This window comes from Somniosus microcephalus, chromosome 12 (genome assembly GCF_052327205.1).
Source record: "Somniosus microcephalus isolate GS21.2 chromosome 12, FLI_Smic_1.0, whole genome shotgun sequence".
Classification (NCBI taxonomy): Eukaryota; Metazoa; Chordata; class Chondrichthyes; order Squaliformes; family Somniosidae; genus Somniosus; species Somniosus microcephalus.
This window is the reverse complement of record NC_140998.1, coordinates 220,514,077-220,531,095: the sequence shown is the minus strand read 5'-3', so window position 1 is coordinate 220,531,095 and position 17,019 is coordinate 220,514,077. Positions and strand designations below refer to the sequence as shown.

At 52.0% G+C, this 17,019-nt stretch overlaps 1 protein-coding gene across 1 annotated transcript in view; it reads right to left on the bottom strand.

Annotated features, from left to right (window-relative positions):
- LOC147110150 (CD276 antigen-like) overlaps positions 1-17,019 on the bottom strand; it is a 129,747-nt gene that overhangs the window by 72,045 nt on the left and 40,683 nt on the right. The window lies entirely within an intron of this gene.

Sequence of the window (17,019 nt, the reverse complement as noted above, 5' to 3'; positions counted from 1 at the left end):
TTATCAGCACCCAGCCCGCACAAATCCAGCACACCCACCTTCACTCACACTCCACAAGGTCAACATTAACCCTTTCAACACCAGGGGCTGATCAACCGGGAGTGAGTTACAGGCTGGAATCTAATCGAGGGGTTTTGGGGGGTTTACATATAGAATAACAGATACCCGGGAGTGAGTTACAGGCTGGAATCTAATCGAGGGGTTCGGGGGGTTTATATATAGAATAACAGGTACCCGGGAGTGAGTTACAGGCTGGAATCTAATCGAGGGGTTCAGGGGCTTTATATATAGAATAACAGATACCCGGGAGTGAGTTACAGACTGGAATCTAATCGAGGGGTTCGGGGGGGTTTATATATAGAATAACAGATACCCGGGAGTGAGTTACAGGCTGGAATTTAATCGGGGGGTTCGGGGGGTTTATATATAGAATAACAGATACCCGGGAGTGAGTTACAGGCTGGAATCTAATCGAGGGGTTCGGTGGGTTTATATATAGAATAACAGATACCCGGGAGTGAGTTACAAGCTGCAATCTAATCGAGGGGTTCGGGGGGTTTATATATAGAATAACAGATACCCAGGAGTGAGTTACAAGCTGGAATCTAATCGAGGGGTTCGGGGGGTTTATATATAGAATAACAGATACCCGGGAGTGAGTTACAAGCTGGAATCTAATCGAGGGGTTCGGGGGGTTTATATATAGAATAACAGATACCCGGGAGTGAGTTACAGGCTGGAATCTAATCGAGAGGTTCGGGGGGTTTATATATAGAATAACAGATACCCAGGAGTGAGTTACAGGCTGGAATCTAATCGAGGAGTTCGGGGGGTTTATATATAGAATAACAGATACCCGGGAGTGAGTTACAAGCTGGAATCTAATCGAGGGGTTCGGGGGGTTTATATATAGACTAACAGATACCCGGGAGTGATTTACAGGGTGGAATCTAATCGAGGGGTTCGGGGGGTTTATATATAGAATAACAGATACCCGGGAGTGAGTTGCAGGCTGGAATCTAATCGAGGGGTTCGGGGGGTTTATATATAGAATAACAGATACCCGGGAGTGAGTTACAGGGTGGAATCTAATCGAGGGGTTCGGGGGGTTTATATATAGAATAACAGATACCCGGGAGTGAGTTACAGGCTGGAATCTAATCGAGGGGTTCGGGGGGTTTATATATAGAATAACAGATACCCGGGAGTGAGTTACGGGCTGGAATCTAATCGAGGGGTTCGGGGGGTTTATATATAGAATAACAGATACCCGGGAGTGAGTTACAGGCTGGAATCTAATCGAGGGGTTCGGGGGGTTTATATATAGAATAACAGATACCCGGGAGTGAGTTACAGGCTGGAATCTAATCGAGGGGTTCGGGGGGTTTATATATAGAATAACAGATACCCGGGAGTGAGTTACAGGCTAGAATCTAATCGAGGGGTTCGGGGGGTTTATATATAGACTAACAGATACCCGGGAGTGATTTACAGGCTGGAATCTAATCGAGGGGTTTGGGGGGTTTATATATAGAATAACAGATACCCGGGAGTGAGTTACAGGCTGGAATCTAATCGAGGGGTTCGGGGCGTTTATATATAGAATAACAGATACCCGGGAGTGAGTTACAGGCTGGAATCTAATCGAGGGGTTCGGGGGGGTTTACATATAGACTAACAGATACCCGGGAGTGATTTACAGGCTGGAATCTAATCGAGGGGTTCATATATATAGCATAACAGATACCCGGGAGTGAGTTACAGACTGGAATCTAATCGAGGGGTTCGGGGGGGTTTATATATAGAATAACAGATACCCAGGTGAAGTTACAGGCTGGAATCTAATTGAGGGGTTCGGGGCTGTTTATATATAGAATAACAGATACCCGGGAGTGAGTTACAGGCTGGAATCTAATCGAGGGGTTCGGGGGGTTTATATATAGAATAACAGATACCCGGGAATGAGTTACAAGCTGGAATCTAATCGGGGGGTTCGGGGGGTTTATATATAGAATAACAGATACCCGGGAGTGAGTTACAGGCTGGAATCTAATCGAGGGGTTCGGGGGGTTTATATATAGAATAACAGGTACCCGGGAGTGAGTTTACAGGCTGGAATCTAATCGAGGGGTTCAGGGGGTTTATATATAGAATAACAGATACCCGGGAGTGAGTTACAGACTGGAATCTAATCGAGGGGTTTGGGGGGGTTTATATATAGAATAACAGATACCCGGGAGTGAGTTACAGGCTGGAATCTAATCGGGGGGTTCGGGGGGTTTATATATAGAATAACAGATACCCGGGAGTGAGTTATAGGCTGGAATCTAATCGAGGGGTTCGGTGGGTTTATATATAGAATAACAGATACCCGGGAGTGAGTTACAAGCTGGAATCTAATCGAGGGGTTCGGGGGGTTTATATATAGAATAACAGATACCCAGGAGTGAGTTACAAGCTGGAATCTAATCGAGGGGTTCGGGGGGTTTATATATAGAATAACAGATACCCGGGAGTGAGTTACAAGCTGGAATCTAATCGAGGGGTTCGGGGGGTTTATATATAGAATAACAGATACCCGGGAGTGAGTTACAGGCTGGAATCTAATCGAGGGGTTCGGGGGGTTTATATATAGAATAACAGATACCCAGGAGTGAGTTACAGGCTGGAATCTAATCGAGGGGTTCGGGGGGTTTATATATAGAATAACAGATACCCGGGAGTGAGTTACAAGCTGGAATCTAATCGAGGGTTTCGGGAGGTTTATATATGGACTAACAGATACCCGGGAGTGATTTACAGGGTGGAATCTAATCGAGGGGTTCGGGGGGTTTATATATAGAATAACAGATACCCGGGAGTGAGTTGCAGGCTGGAATCTAATCGAAGGGTTCGGGGGGTTTATATGTAGAATAACAGATACCCGGGAGTGAGTTACAGGGTGGAATCTAATCGAGGGGTTCGGGGGGTTTATATATAGAATAACAGATACCCGGGAGTGAGTTACAGGCTGGAATCTAATCGAGGGGTTCGGGGGGTTTATATATAGAATAACAGATACCCGGGAGTGACTTACAGGCTGGAATCCAATCGAGGGGTTCGGGGGGTTTATATATAGACTAACAGATACCCGGGAGTGATTTACAGGCTGGAATCTAATCGAGGGGTTCGGGGTTTTTTTATATAGAATAACAGATACCCGGGAATGAGTTACAAGCTGGAATCTAATCGGGGGGTTCGGGGGGTTTATATATAGAATAACAGATACCCGGGAGTGAGTTACAGGCTGGAATCTAATCGAGGGGTTCGGGGGGCTTATATATAGAATAACAGATACCCGGGAGTGAGTTACAGGCTGGAATCTAATCGAGGGGTTCGGGGGGTTTATATATAGCTTAACAGATACCCGGGAGTGAGTTACAGGCTGGAATCTAATCGAGGGGTTCGGGGGGTTTATATATAGAATAACAGATACCCGAGAGTGAGTTACAGGCTGGAATCTAATCGAGGGGTTCGGGGGGTTTATATATAGAATAACAGATACCCGGGAGTGAGTTACAGGCTGGAATCTAATCGAGGGGTTCAGGGGGTTTATGTATAGAATAACAGATACCCGGGAGTGAGGTATAGGCTGGAATCTAATCGAGGGGTTCGGCGGCGTTGCATTTATATACAGACTCCTGTGTATAACTATTCTGTACACAAACTCCCCGAACCCCTGGACAGATTACTAACAACAGATTATCTGGTCATTTATCACATTGCTGTTTGTGGGAGCTTGCTGTGCGCAAATTGGCTGCTGCGTTTCCTACATTCCAACAGAGACCACACTTGAAAAAAAGTACTTCATTGGCTGTGAAGCGCTTTGGGACGTCCTGAGGTGGGGAAAGGGGCTGGAGAGTCAGAGAATGGTTACAGCCCAGTAGGAGGCCATTCGGCCCGTCCAGCCCGTGCCGGCTCTCTGCAGGGGCACTTCAGCTACTCCCACTCCCCCGCCCTTTCCCCGGAGCCATGCAATTTTTTTTCCTTCACGTAATTATCCAATTCTCTTTTGAAAGCTGTGATTGAATCTGCCTCCACCGACCTCTCAGGCAGCGCATTGCAGATCCCAACCACTCGCTGAGTAAAAAAGTTTTTCCTCATGTCGTCTTTGGTTCTTCTGCCAATCACCTTAAATCTGTGTCTTCTGGTTCTCGACCCTTCCGCCAATGGGAACAGTTTCTCTCAATCTACTCTGTCCAGACCCTTCATGATTTTGAACACCTCGATCAAATCTCCCCTTAACCTTCTCTGCTCTAAGGAGAACAATCCCAGCTTCTCCAGTCTCTCCACATCACTGAAGTCCCTCATCCCTGGGACCATTCTGGTCAATCTCCCCTTAACCTTCTCTGCTCTAAGGAGAACAACCCCAGCTTCTCCAGTCTCTCCACATCACTGAAGTCCCTCATCCCTGGGACCATTCTGGTCAATCTCCCCTTAACCTTCTCTGCTCTAAGGAGAACAACCCCAGCTTCTCCAGTCTCTCCACATCACTGAAGTCCCTCATCCCTGGGACCATTCTGGTCAATCTCCCCTTAACCTTCTCTGCTCTAAGGAGAACAACCCCAGCTTCTCCAGTCTCTCCACATCACTGAAGTCCCTCATCCCTGGAACCATTCTGGTCAATCTCCCCTTAACCTTCTCTGCTCTAAGGAGAACAACCCCAGCTTCTCCAGTCTCTCCACATCACTGAAGTCCCTCATCCCTGGGACCATTCTGGTCAATCTCCCCTTAACCTTCTCTGCTCTAAGGAGAACAACCCCAGCTTCTCCAGTCTCTCCACATCACTGAAGTCCCTCATCCCTGGGACCATTCTGGTCAATCTCCCTTTAACCTTCTCTGCTCCAAGGAGAACAACCCCAGCTTCTCCAGTCTCTCCACATCACTGAAGTCCCTCATCCCTGGGACCATTCTGGTCAATCTCCCCTTAACCTTCTCTGCTCCAAGGAGAACAACCCCAGCTTCTCCAGTCTCTCCACATCACTGAAGTCCCTCATCCCTGGGACCATTCTGGTCAATCTCCCTTTAACCTTCTCTGCTCTAAGGAGAACAATCCCAGCTTCTCCAGTCTCTCCACGTGACTGAAGTCCCTCATCCCTGGGACCATTCTGGTCAATCTCCCCTTAACCTTCTCTGCTCTAAGGAGAACAACCCCAGCTTCTCCAGTCTCTCCACATCACTGAAGTCCTTGATCCCTGGAATCATTCTTGTTAATCTCCTCCGCACCCTCTCCAAGGCCTTGACATCCTTCCTAAAGTGCGGTGCCCAGAATTGGACACAATACTGCAGTTCTGGCCAAACCAGTGTTTCATAAAGATTCACGGCAAGTCTTTCTTTATCCTACACTTAAGTGTCGAGCGCTCTGATTAGGCCGAGGCATCTCCTCTCCTGAAGGGCGATTTGATAATCAGACCTTCTTATCTCTTCACAGAATGTTAATGCAAGTTTGCTTTCAGTTGACGAAAGCATTCGGAATAAAAGCACAGGGTGAATGAAATTCATAATCCGTGAATAAACATGCTCCTGGCATCAGGCAAATTCCACCTCAGAGTAGCAAGGGTGGCCCCTCCAACAGTGCAGCGCTCCCTCAGTACTGCCCCTCCGACAGTGCGGCGCTCCCTCAGTACTGCCCCTCTGACAGCGCGGCGCTCCCTCAGTACTGCCCCTCTGACAGCGCGGCGCTCCCTCAGTACTGCCCCTCCGACAGTGCAGCGCTCCCTCAGTACTGGCCCTCCGACAGTGCAGCGCTCCCTCAGTACTGCCCCTCCGACAGTGCGGCGCTCCCTCAGTACTGCCCCTCCGACAGTGCGGCGCTCCCTCAGTACTGCCCCTCTGACAGTGCGGCGCTCCCTCAGTACTGCCCCTCCGACAGTGCTGCGCTCCCTCAGTACCGCCCCTCCGACAGTGCGGCGCTCCCTCAGTACTGCCCCTCTGACAGCGCGGCGCTCCCTCAGTACTGCCCGTCCGACAGTGGTGCGCTCCCTCAGTACCGCCCCTCCGACAGTCCGGCGCTCCCTCAGTACTGCCCCTCCGACAGTGCGGTGCTCCCTCAGTACCGCCCCTCCGACAGTGCGGCGCTCCCTCAGTACTGCCCCTCCGACAGTGCGGCGCTCCCTCAGTACTGACCCTCCGACAGTGCGGCGCTCCCTCAGTACTGCCCCTCCGACAGTGCGGCGCTCCTTCATTACTGCCCCTCCGACAGTGCGGCGCTCCCTCAGTACTACCCCTCCGACAGTGCGGCGCTCCCTCAGTACTACCCCTCCGACAGTGCGGCGCTCCCTCAGTACTACCCCTCCGACAGTGCAGAGCTCCCTCAGTACTACCCCTCCGACAGCGTGGCGCTCCCTCCGTACTGCCCCTCTGACAGCGCGGCGTTCCCTCACTACTGCCCCTCCGACAGTGCGGTGCTCCCTCAGCACTGCCCCTCCGACAGTGCGGCGCTCCCTCAGTACTGCCCCTCCGACAGTGCGGCGCTCCCTCAGTACTGCCCCTCCGACAGTGCGGCGCTCCCTCAGCACTGCCCCTCCGACAGTGCGGCGCGCCCTCAGTACTGCCCCTCTGGCAGCGCGGCGTTCCCTCACTACTGCCCCTCCGACAGTGCGGCGCTCCCTCAGTATTCCCCCTCCGACAGTGCGGCGCTCCCAGAGTACTGCCCCTCCGACAATGCGGCGCTCCCTCAGTACTGCCCTACCCACAGTGAGGTGCTCCCTCAGTACTGCCCCTCCGACAGTGAAACGCTCCCTCAGTAATGCCCCTCCGTCAGTGCGGTGCTCCCTTAGTTCTGCCCCTCCAACAGTGCGGCGCTCCATCAGTACAGCTCCTCCGACAGTGCAGCACTCCCTCAGTATTGCCCCTCCCACAGTGCAGCGCTCCCTCAGTACTGCCCCTCCCACAGCGCGGCGCTCCCTCAGTACTGCCCCTCTGACAATGCAGCGCTCCCTCAGTACGGCCCCTCCGACGCTGCGGCCCTCCTTCAGTACTGCCCCTCCGACAATGTCGCGCTCCCTCAGTACTGCCCCTCCGACAATGCGGCGCTCTCTCAGTACTGCCCCTCCGACAGTGCGGCGCTCCCTCAGTATCTACCCCTCCAACAATGTCACGCTCCTGTTAAGTATGTGTATTGTATTGAACAATTAACACAAAGACTTAAACGTATAACTCAAACAGGTCTTTACTGGTTGGAGGTAGGGACTATATGTAGGTCTTTACTTCATGCCCACAGGCGGGAACTGAGGGGAGATCAGTACCCACAGTACTATTTATACCCCTATGGCCAGGAGTGGTACTGCGTATCACTACGCCCTACAAGTAGTGCAGTCCTGTCCATAGGTTCAAAGTAGCACACATATTACATACACAACATTCCTCCCTTCCTAGCTTTACAGTCTTCTCCCCATTTAACATAACGTAATAACATATATACATATATAACTTCAGGTTTACATAACAGAATAACATAGATACATAGATAACTTCATGTCAAAACAGATCACAGATTCAGTCTCTGCGGAAAACAGTTCACAGATTCAATCTCTGTGGTGTAGTCGGTTCACGTTGCTGGAGTGACTCATTCAATAGTCCTTCCATGGATTTAACAGTTTGAACTTCCGAACTGAATTGGCTCCGTTCGGAGGGACCACGTGTGTGATCTGGTAGAGGTAATAATGGTTCAGATGGGTCATCTTCTGTTTCGACTTTTCCTTTTCTGCTTCTTGGAGACTCTCTGGGCTCCACTGTCAGCTGCCAGCTGCATGCGCAGTTCCTCCTTCTCTTCCTCCTTTTTCCGTAGTAGAGCCACCTTCTCCCGATGTTCCGTAGACTTTCGGTGCTCCTCCATGATTTCTGTATGGTGGGAGTCGAAGTTACAAGTTGGGCAGGACAGGACATAGTAATATTCAGTGTCATCCTGATCTAGGCCAGCGAGAGGGTCTTCTATTTCCTCCATACCCAGCTGGGCGTTAGCCAGCTTTTGTTCCAAGTCCAGACATCTTTCCTGAAGAGACTTCTTCATGCGTACCTCTTCATCCAGCTTTTTCTGGGCTTTCAGCAAGTCGTTTACTAATGACCTCATTTGAGATATTACTACTTCAACTTCTTTTGGAGATTGATTGATCGGACTATTCAATCCCTCTACCGGAGCAGCTGTTTCAGCGGTCTGTTGTTCTACGTTGACGTGAGTCAGCGTACTTTTGGCATCCAAGGGCTGCTCTATTGCAATCATCTCAGTCTGTGTTGCCACCTCAGCTCTTCCAATAACCTTTGAGAGCTCCGAACCCCTTTCGTTTGAATATTGAAGTTCGTGTTCAAGTTTTTCCCATTTCAGAGTCCTGTCCTCCAGCATATGCAGGAGTTGGCTGACCGTTAACTCCTCTGACATCAGACATTTTGTGTGCTCCTGCTCCATTTTCTCCATCAGCTGCTTCTGTTGTCTTTCCAGATTCTCCAACTCTATATCAAAGAACTCTTTCGTTGCATTCAACTCTTGCTCAAAACGGCGAAGCATTTGTTCTAATTGCTGTTGTAGTTTGAAATGGAGTTGAGTTCGAGCCCAGTGTCCCTCAAAAATGTGCATATCAGTAGACTTGACAGACTCAGAATTCTCTGTTAAACTATGTTGTTGTTGCTCAGTGGAATTCTGTGCTGAAACTTTGTCTTTTGCACATGGGTTGGTCTTACCATCATCAGTTCTAGAGTCTGGGCTGATTATCTGCACCGAGTTCTCACTCTTTATGGCTTTTAGCGAATGCCAGTCCATATTTATGTTTCTAAACCACTCCCGGCCTAGTAGTGGTGGACCTCCCTCCGGTAGCACATATAAGTCCATTATTTGACTTCCTTCGCCCTTGTTGGCCACTGCAACCTTTATTGTCCCGATGGGGTACACTCTCTGCCCCGTGTAGGTTGTCAATATAATCTCCGTATCCTGTAGGGGAATATGTTGGAATAACCTTCTGTAATCTTTCTTATTCATGACCGACAATGCCGATCCAGTGTCCAATTCCATTTTTACTTGGACTCCTTCTATCTGAAGAGTAACCCAAATTGTCTGGAGGTCTGCACCCTTACCAACGTTGAGTACCCTTAAGCTAGCCAGTTCAATACTGCTTAAGCCAGCCAGTTCATTACTGCTAGCGTCTGAATCGGACTCCTGTTCGGCCACCTTGTGTACCTTTGCGTATTTTCCTTGCGGTGACTTCTTGTTGCTGGTCTTCTTCCCTGACCTGCATACTCTAGCTATATGTCCAAGCCTACCACAAGTTCTACATTCTTGGTTTTTAAACCAACACTGGTTCTGATCATGCGTTGTCTTTCCACAACGATAACATTTGCCAGAACTCACACCCAATTTGTGTGCACTGAGCTCCGGTGACCGTAGCTGCATTACTGCCGTGCCTCTCGCTGCGGCTTCGTGTGCTGCTGCCATAGTGACCGCCTTCTCAAGCATCAGCTCATTCTCCTCGAGCAGTCGCTTTTGTGTATCTTGTTTAAATAAACCACACACAAATTTGTCTCGTAGTGCATCTGTCAGTCCCGTTCCAAACTGGCAATATTTCGCTAATTTACGCAATTCCAGCAAATATTCAGCATTGCTTTCATGCTGTAGCTGCCTTCTGTCGTAAAATTTAAATCGTTCCGCTAGCATCAGCGGCGTGGGGTTTAGATGATCTTTCAGGACAGTAACAATCTCATCGAACGTCTTATCCGCCGGTTCATCTGGTGATAACAGGTGTTTCAATTGCCCGTATGTCTTCGCACCCATTAAATTTAATAATGTTAGTGCTTTATCAGCCTCACGAATTTTATTGGCCTTACAATAATTTTTAACTCGTTCAACATATATGGCCCAATCTTCGATGTCACTATCAAAGTTGCTAATATTCCCGTGTTTAGGCATTGTAGTACTTTATCAGATTTGCAATTTCTCAGATTTTATTTTGTTTACTTGTTATCAAAGATGGCGGCTTCCCGCTCTTGCCGTCGTCCTCCGCCCACAAAATGGCGGTTTTCCCGCGCTTGGCGGTCTTCACCCGTCCCCCGACGCCGTCTCCCTTCAGCCCCCGAGTGCGGCCCTTATCTTCGCCGCGATTGCCCGAGTGCGGCCCTTATTAGCGGATGCGATTGCTGGATCGCGAAGTGGCTCCCGACCGAAGCGGCTCTTGCTCGCTCCCTCCCGGGCTCTGGCTTACCCGCTCGCGCGTTTCACCGCGGCTCTTATCAGGGATTGCGATCGCCCTTATCTTCTCCAACTTCCCCAGCCCTGTCTTTGCAGCCAACGCTGCACGGCTTACCCCACCACCTAGGTTGAACAAGGAAACTGCAGAAAGACTTCTGTCAGTCGCTGGAAGCTGTCAGGATGGCTGCTGCACTCCAGTGCTCAGTCGGTGATGGAGGCTTCAGAGTCCTAAAGCCTGTCGCTTCTAGTGGGGTGGTGATGTTTGAAACCTCTCTTCAACTGCCGCAGGGTAAGAACCTGACTCGTCGCCAGTGTTAAGTATGTGTATTGTATTGAACAATTAACACAAAGACTTAAACGTATAACTCAAACAGGTCTTTACTGGTTGGAGGTAGGGACTATACGTAGGTCTTTACTTCATGCCCACAGGCGGGAACTGAGGGGAGATCAGTACCCACAGTACTATTTATACCCCTATGGCCAGGAGTGGTACTCCGTATCACTACGCCCTACAAGTAGTGCAGTCCTGTCCATAGGTTCAAAGTAGCACACATATTACATACACAACAGCTCCCTCAGTATTGCCCCTCCGACAGTGCGGCGCTCCCTCAGTTCTGCCCCTCTGGCGGTGCAGCGCTTCCTCAGTACTGCCCCTCCGACAGTGCGGCGCTCCCTCAGTACCGCCCCTCCGACAGTACGGCGCTCCCTCAGCACTGCCCTCCGACAGTGCTGCGCTCCCTCAGTACTGCCCCTCCGACAGTGCGGCGCTCCCTCAGTACAACCCCTCCGACAGTTCGGCGCTCCCTCAGTACTACCCCTCCCACAGTGCGGCGCTCCCTCAGTATTGCCCCTCCGACAGTGCGGCGCTCCCTCAGCACTGCCCCTCCGACAGTGCGGCACTCCCTCAGTACTGCCCCTCCGACAGTGCGGCACTCCCTCCGTACTGCCCTCCGACAGCGCGGCGCTCCCTCAGTTCTGCCCCTCTGGCAGTGCAGCGCTTCCTCAGTACTGCCCCTCCGACAGTGCGGCGCTCCCTCAGTACCGCCTCTGCGACAGTGCGGCGCTCCCTCAGTACTGCCCCTCCAACAACGCGGCGCTCCCTCAGCACTGCCCCTCCGACAACGCGGCGCTCCCTCAGTACTGCCCCTCCGACAGTGCGGCGCTCCCTCAGTACTGCCACTCCGACAGTGCGGCGCTCCCTCAGTACTGCCACTCCGACAGTGCAGCGCTCCCTCAGTTCTGCCCCTCCGACAGTGCGGCGCTCCCTCAGTACTGGCACTGGGGAGTGTCGGCCTGGTTTATGGGGTTCGAGTCTGTGGAGTTGGGACTCAATCCCACGACCTTCTGACTCTGAGGTGAGAGAGAGAGAGCGACCCATGAACCACGGCTAACACCTGCTATCTTGGCTCACACATGGAGAATGGCTCGTGGAGGGAGGCTGATATTCATGGAACTGTTCCTCAGTAAGACAGGAGAGAGAGATATTAAACAAAACCTACAAAATGCCCATCCCTAGTCGCCCCTTGAGAAGGTGGTGGTGAGCCGCCTTCTTGAACCGCTGCAGTCCGTGTGGTGAAGGTACTCCCACAGTGCTGTTAGGGAGGGAGTTCCAGGATTTTGACCCAGCGACGATGAAGGATCGTCCAATACATTTCCAAGTCAGGATGGTGTGTGACTTGGAGGGGAACTTGGAGGTGGTGGTGTTCCCCTGCGCCTGCTGCCCTTGTCCTTCTAGGTGGAAGAGGTGGCGGGTTTGAGAGGTGCTGCCGAAGAAGCCTTGGCGAGTTGCTGCAGTGCATCTTGTAGATGGTACACACTGCAGCCACGGTGCGCCGGTGGTGGAGGGAGTGAATGTTTAAGGTGGTGGATGGGGTGCCGATCAAGCGGGGCTGCTTTGTCCTGGATGGTGTCGAGCTTCTTGAGTGTTGTTGGAGCTGCACTCATCCAGGCAAGTGGAGAGTATTCCATCACACTCCTGACTTGTGCCTTGTAGATGGTGGAGAGGCTTTGGGGAGTCAGGAGATGAGACACTCGCCGCAGAATACCCAGCCTCTGACTTGCTCTTGTAGCCACAGTATTTATGTGGCTGGTCCAGTTAAGATTCTGGTCAATGGTGACCCCCAGGATGTTGATAGTGGAGGATTCGGCGATGGTAATGCCGTTGAATGTCAAGGGGAGGTGGTTAGACTCTCGCTTGTTGGAGATAGTCATTGCCTGGCACTTGTGTGGCGCGAATGTTACTTGTCACTAATCAGCCCGAGCCCGAACGTCGTCCAGGTCTTGCTGCATGCGGGCATGGACTGCTTCATTATCTGAGGAGTTGTGAATGGCGCTGAACACTGTGCAGTCATCAGCGAACATCCCCATTTCTGACCTTATGTAAAACATTATAATAACCAGTTTTGCAAATCTAACAGAAGTATCATATCCGATACAAATATATGCAAATGTTCCTGGCGTCAGTTCTCGTCACACCCTTTCGGATTTAGATTTAGAGCAAAGGATGTTGAGGGGTGATTTGATAGAGTTTTGTGAAACAGAGAAGTGTGAGGTGATGCATTTTGGCAGAACAGGGAGAGGCAATATACACTTAATGGCAGAGTTTTAAAGAGTGTGCAGGGACAGAGGGACCCGGGAGTTAATGTGCACAGGTCCCTGAAGGTGGCAGGACATATTGAGAGATTGGTTAACAAAGCATATGGGATCTTGGGCTTCATAAATAGAGGTATTGAGTACAAAAGTAGAGAAGTTATGCTGAATCTTTATAAAGTGCTGGTTAGGCCACAACTGGAGTATTGCGGCCAGTTCTGGTCACCACACTTTAGGAAGGATGTGAAGGCCCTTGAGAGGGTGCAGAGGAGATTTACCAGAATGGTTCCGGGGATGGGGGATCTTGGCCACAAGGACAGGTTGGAGAAGCTGGATTTATTTTCATTAGAGCAAAGGAGGTGGAGGGGTGAGTTGATCATAGAAACATAGAAGATAGGAGCAGGAGTCGGCCATTCGGCCCCTCGAGCCTGCTCCGCCATTCGATGAGATCATGGCTGATCATCCAAGTTCAGTACCCGGTCCCTGCCTTCTTCCCATATCCCTTGATACCTTTAGCTCTAAGAAATATATCCAACTCCTTCTTGAATATATTTAATGAATTGGCCTCTACTGCCTTCTGTGGTAGAGAATTCCACAGGTTCACCACTCTCTGGGTGAAGAAATTCCTCCTCATCTCTGTCCTAAATGGCTTACCCCTTATCCTTAGACTGTGACCCCTGGTTCTGGATTCCCCAACCATCGGGAACATCCTTCCTGCATCTAGTCTGTCCAGTCCTGTTAGAATTTTATAAGTTTCGATGAGATCCCCTCTCATTCTTCTAAACTCCAGCGAGTACAAGCCCAATCGACCCAATCTCTCCTCATACGTCATTCCTGCCATCCCAGGTATCAGTCTGGTGAATCTTCGCTGCACTCCCTCCATGGCAAGAACATCCTTCCTCAGATAAGGCGACCAAAACTGCACACAATATTCAAGGTGTGGTCTCACCAAGGCCCTGTACAACTGCAGCAAGACATCCTTGTTCCTGTACTCGAATCCTCTCGCTACGAAGGCCAACATACCATTTGCCTTCTTAACCGCCTGCTGCACCTGCAGGCTTACCTTCAGCGACTGGTGTACAAGATTATGACGGGTTTCGATAGGCTAGACGGGGAAAGGCTGTTCCCACTAGTTGATGGTACAAGGACTAGTGGACACAGATTTAAGGTTTTAGGCAAGAGATACGGGGGAGATGTGAGGAAAAACTTTTTTACGCAGCGAGTGGTGAGGACCTGGAACTCACTGCCGACGAAAGTGGTGGGAGCGGAGACACTCGATGTTTTCAAGGGGAGACTGGATAGGCACTTGAGGGAAATAAACTTGCAGGGCTACGGGGATAGAGCGGGGGAATGGGACTGACTAGATCGCTCTACAGAGAGCCGGCACGGACTCGATGGGCCGAATGGCCTCCTTCTGTGCCGTTATTACTCTATGGGGGAGAAATTCGGTATCGCCCCATTTGGGGCGCCATTATCGGCCGGGCGCAAAGTTTAGCGCCTGGCGCTAATTATCGCCTCCGACGGCAAACTTGGCTTCTATCGCCCCTGGAGGTGATTGGAGCACTAAATCAGGTGCTTCACACCTCTCTTAAGGCGCTAACGCCGAGGAGCGAGGCGCCACCTCAGAGCGCTGGCGAAGCTCATGTGATGTCAGTCAGCAATGGAACACAGACACACTGGGGCTGGCCAGTTCTTAAAGGGGAGGGTCAAAATGAACCTGCAAAGTGCTGCTCAGTACCCAGAACTCCTTCACACAGCGTTGAATCTCTCCAGAAGTCTCTCTCTCTCTCTCTCAGAATGCGTGGTGCAAAAATGTCGCTGACAAAAAAGGCAGGAAGCGGTCGCCTTTAAATAGCGCTCCCCCAGTCCCTTCCCGACTGCAAAACGCTCCCCTCAACCTGTCGTTGCTAGCGGCAGGCGGTAAGGCAGGGGGCGCCACTCAATATCCGGTCCGGGGGCGTTGCGCGCTCGAATGACGTCACGATCTGCCGGCGCAGGAGATCGTGGCGGTCGTGTTTAGCGCCGCCGCAAAATGTCTGGTCAATTTCACGAGAGGCGCAAACATCGCCGCGCCCAGGTGCTAGTCGCTTTGCGCCCTCTTAAGGCGCTAATGGGAGGCGCGAAGCAACCAAATTTATCCCCCCATAGAGTTTGGTCTTTGAATTAGTGAAAGAGCGAGAAAGAATCTAAACTAACCAAGAATCTTTAACGAATAGCTCTAATGATATGAAAGAGAGATCTGGGACATGGCAGCATTTTAGAGGTTCAGAGCCGCCCTTCTGTTTTAAATCTTCCTGTTAACTAAAGAGTTGGTGGGTTTCGGTGTAAAGGCTGTGGATTTTTCTCTTCAATTATCCAGGGAGCAGTTATCGCTCCATCTTAAAACGCTTTGCTCTCACCTTGAGAAGCAGACACCAGGCAGTAACTGCGGACATTCTGTGTTTCCTGAACGCACACTGCCACTTGCTCTGATCAAATAATGACCCAAATCTGATGGGCAATCACTCATGCTCCTGACTGTTCCGCCAGGAACAATCAGAAAGCAAATACACAACGGGCAGTAAAAACTTCTCTTATCTGTTCCCTGACACCGTGCAGTGCCACATGACAGCACAATGGCCTTCTCATTCCACGCCCGCACCCCCAGGCTCCACCTGCCAAGTGACCTCTGTGGAGTAGGCAAGAGTTATGGGGTTTAAGATTGCTCAGTTCCTCAGTGCTGTGTTGTCGTATCTGCTGTGGCTCAGTGGGTCTCTGAGGCGTGAAGGTGGTGGGTTCGAGCCCCCGCCCCCTCACCGCATCCAAGGGCTTGAGCCTCGTAATCCAGTTCGACACTGCCCGCTGCCAGTACTGAGGGAGCGCCGCACTGTCGGAGGGGCAGTACTGAGGGAGCGCCGCACTGTCGGAGGGGCAGTACTGAGGGAGCGCCGCACTGTCGGAGGGGCAGTACTGAGGGAGCGCCTTACTGTCGGAGGGGCAGTACTGAGTGAGCGCCGCACTGTCGGAGGGGCAGTACTGAGGGAGCGCCGCACTGTCGGAGGGGCAGTACTGAGGGAGCGCCGCACTGTCGGAGGGGCAGTACTGAGCGAGTGTGCCATGGAGATGCCGGGCCTGGCACGGTCCTGAGCCCTACTGACCCAGGTCCCGGCCCCGTTCTGGGTTGAGTTCGCTGATCCCAGCCCAGGAATCACACTCTCTGTATCCACTCTCTCAAAACCTTTCATAATTTTAAAGACCTCTATCAGTCTGTGGTCTGTGACGCCCACTGTAGTCGAATGCTGCAGGTGGTGCTGTATAACCTCCAGGGCAACAGGTGGCGCTGTACAACCTCCAGGGCGACAGGTGGCGCTCTATAACCTCCAGGGCGACAGGGGGCGCTCTATAACCTCCAGGGCGACAGGGGGCGCTCTATAACCTCCAGGGCGACAGGGGGTGCTCTATAACCTCCAGGGCGGCAGGGGGCGCTCTATAACCTCCAGGGCGACAGGGGGTGCTCTATAACCTCCAGGGCGACAGGGGGCGCTCTATAACCTCCAGGGCGACAGGGGGCGCTCTATAACCTCCAGGGCGGGAGGGGGCGCTCTAAAACCTCCAGGGCGGGAGGGGGCGCTCTATAACCTCCAGGGCGACAGGGGGCGCTCTATAACCTCCAGGGCGGGAGGGGGCGCTCTATAACCTCCAGGGCGGCAGGGGGCGCTCTATAACCTCCAGGGCGGGAGGGGGCGCTCTAAAACCTCCAGGGCGGCAGGGGGCGCTCCATAACCTCCAGGGCGACAGGGGGCGCTCTATAACCTCCAGGCGGCAGGTGGCGCTGTCAAGTCCTCCAGGGCGGCAGGTGGCGCTCTATAACCTCCAGGGCGGCAGGTGGCGCTGTAAAGTCCTCCAGGGCGGCAGGTGGCGCTCTATAACCTCCAGGGCGGCAGGTGGCGCTGTAAAGTCCTCCAGGGCGGCAGGTGGCACTCTATAACCTCCAGGGCGGCAGGCTGCGCTGTCAAGTCCTCCAGTGCGGCAGGTGGCGCTCTATAACCTCTATAACCTCCATGCGGCAGGGGGCGCTGTCGCTCTATAACCTCCAGGGCGGCAGGTGGCGCTGTCGCTCTATAACCTCCAGGGCGGCAGGTGGCGCTGTCGCTCTATAACCTCCAGGGCGGCAGGTGGCGCTGTCGCTCTATAACCTCCAGGGTGGCAGGTGGCGCTGTCGCTCTATAACCTCCAGG